The 3,096-nt window shown below is 36.9% G+C and overlaps 1 non-coding gene across 1 annotated transcript; it reads right to left on the bottom strand.

Moving 5' to 3' along the window:
- Positions 1-822: 822 nt before the first annotated feature.
- LOC111723622 lies at positions 823-1,013 on the bottom strand. Its single transcript, XR_002772124.1, has one exon. It is a non-coding gene; the product is annotated as a U2 spliceosomal RNA (small nuclear RNA).
- Positions 1,014-3,096: the final 2,083 nt, after the last annotated feature.

Here is a 3,096-nt window from a genome sequence, read left to right as displayed (position 1 = left end):
AAAGGAATTGCAGGGTCAAATGGCAGGTCTATTTTTAGTTCTCTAAGTGTTCTCCAGATGTCTTTCCAAAAGGAACGTATTAGTTTACATTCCCACTAGCATTGTAGGAGTGTTCCCTTTTCTTCACATCCACGCAAGCATCTCTGGTTTTGGGATTTAGTGATATGGCAATTTCTTCATTAAGTCCTTACCCATGAGTCCACTGTCATGAACTTCCTAGATGTATGTTTTTCATGTCTTCATGTGTAGTTGATACTATTTCTTCTCCCACAAAGCTTTCCTCAATCCTTGGCCTCTGCTTGCTGTACTTAAGTTATTCCAAATTTATCCCCTGGGCATCCTCTATGCAGCAGCCTCTGAACCAAGTCTCATGGAGGTTTAAGGCAAACAAGATGTACAATGTCCCACCACTTCTAGAAATCCTATCAAATCCTTCCAGCTGTTAAGACCATCTCCTTTCCTCATGTACTAGTCTTATAGTGTTTATCATGCCTTAGCTGCAGACATGTACACATAGTCCCTATGTACTCACTAAATGATAAGCCTTGGGGAGAAATACTAGTTTTATTCATCCCTGAATTCATCCAGTACCTTGAAAAGAAGTATATTTATCGGTGGTTTTCATAGAATTAGTTCATTATACTATTATCACCTGGAAAAGTGAACCTGGGGTCTAGAGTTGATGGCTAATTTATAACATGGGGTGTCCATAAAGTTTGTGTATGATTCATAATGTAAAACTATTTTAAGTTGTACATGAGTTTTATGGCCACCCTATATTAACCAACATTTTTTACTCCACTTATTTATTTTTTATTTTAGAAGAGAAGCACCATTCCTAGAAGTGCTATGATGCCAGGTTAATACATGGAGTAGACAGAGCAAGCACCTATCCTAACTCCCTACTTCAAAAATCCGTTTAATGTATTGTTCTCAGATAGAGAGTGTGTCAGATATCAAACTAATAAGACCAGATACTATACTTGATCTTAGCCAAAAGGCCAAGAAGCAATTGTGTTCCAGTCATCTCGCTTACATTAATCCGATCTGATTTTTCCTCACAACAGTTCTATAAGATAGGTGTTATTCAACTAGACTGGTAAGGAAACTTGAACTAATAGACGCTGAATAACTTTCCCAAGGTCATATAGTCATTGCTTATCATGGAAGGATGGACGGCAACATTATGCTCCCAGAATGCTTTCTAGCTTATTTTTCCTGCAATTTCTTAGAAAGGTAGAGATCCAGGGGCATACTAGGCAAACCAGCTACATTGTTAGAAGTGGGAATACCCCTGAAAAAAAGGATAAATAAATAAAACAAAATTACTGAGTACAAAGAGCCTTTAACTAGGATTCAAAGGATGTTAGGGTTTGCCCTGGCTTTGCCAATTATGAAATGGGTAATTTTAGATAAGTGACCCCATTATCCTAATTTTTCTCATCTGAAAATGAGATAATAAAGCCTACTTTGTAGGGAAGACATAATGAGAAACTAAACAAGACAGTGTTCGAGATTAGCAGATCATTGTATAAATTAAAGAAAGTGTTGTTTCACAGTCTCATGACAAAACTGACTCTGGCTGGTAGTTAACAGACAAGGAGTCTGTTCAGAAGTCCTAGTGAGAAATCTCTAGTGATAGAAGTTTTGGGCAAAGTCTGAAGTCACTTCTACAATCTGCAAGGAGTTCAGCTTTTACTATGTTGAGATAGCAGGAGAGAGGGAAAACCGGTTCTATTTAGCTCCAAAGTTAAAAGACTTTTTCTCCTCATTTTTAGTACCAATTAAGAACTTGTTCCAGCAAATAAAATGATTTTAATCTATGTTTAAAATCCAAGTTGATATTTTGTTCTTTTTTTAACTTGCAAGACTTGGGAATCACAGGCCAGAGCTGACAACATTCAATGTTCTAAGTAAGGATTTTCACAGGGGATGGGGAAGTTTCCTTGGCAACTAATTTTAGTTCTTTATACTGAAGCTGAATCGCTCTAGCTGCATCCCCTGTTCCTCTGGCTTGTTTTGGGATGGAACAGCTGGCCTGCCATCTCCATATAATATCCATTCTTGGATGTATTAAATCGTCACGCATATTATCTGTGTTACGTATTCTGAAAAGTAGCAGGCTCTTAGCATTACCAACAGTCATTTTTCAGTCCTGTGCAAAATATACCCCTGGGATCTCTTAGCAGATGTTTGGTAAAATTATTGAAAGGAACAAGAAAAAAGGCTTTCCTCTGTTTTGAATCCACAGTGAGTATATCATTCAAAAACAGCCACAAAGCATCTCAAGGTCTCTAAAAATTAGAAATATGTTCCTTTCGTGAGTAGCCTTGTCCAAGGAAAATGACACACCACAATTAAATTCCAAACAAATATGCCATTTCGCACAGGAGAATATGTTCGTAACATCTTTTACATGTTAAAATACTGTTTTAGAGCTAAAAAAACTTATATATTTTTATGGCTAGAAGAACAAGCAATATACAGAACAAAAATTTTATATATTTCTACCTCTAATGTAACCACCCATATTGACAAGCAAAGAAAGAGAAGAAAGAAGGAGAAGAAAAGGAGGGAACAGACAGAAAAAAGAAAAGGAGGGAACGGCAGAAAAAGAAAAAGAAAAAATATTTTTGTTGTTATTATGGTTTAAATGTGTCCCCTCCAAAATTCAGGTGTTGCCAATGTCATCATATTATATAATATGAAGAAGTGTGGCCTTTGAGAGGTGATTAGGCCATGAGGGCTCCTCCCTTTTAAATGGGATTAAAGCCCTTATAAAAGACTTCCTGCAGCATCTGCTTGGAGGGGCATTCTGCCTTCTTACATGTGGGGACACAGACTTCATGCCCTCCTAAGGATTTAGTAACAATAGGGTACCATCTTGGAAGCAGAGAGCAGCACTCACCAGACAACCAAATTTTCCAGTACTTTGATCTTGGACTTCCCAGCTTCCATAACTATAGAAGAATAAACTTTTTTTTCTTCTTTATACATTGCACAGTCAGTGGAATTTTGTTATAACAACACAAACAGACTAAGACACCTGTATTCATACAAAACATATAGCAATTTTATAGCATCTTATATTGTCTA

This window comes from Otolemur garnettii, unplaced genomic scaffold, assembly GCF_000181295.1.
Source record: "Otolemur garnettii isolate 467f Iridium unplaced genomic scaffold, OtoGar3 scaffold00013, whole genome shotgun sequence".
NCBI lineage: Eukaryota > Metazoa > Chordata > Mammalia > Primates > Galagidae > Otolemur > Otolemur garnettii.
This window is presented reverse-complemented; position numbering and strand designations above follow the sequence as displayed.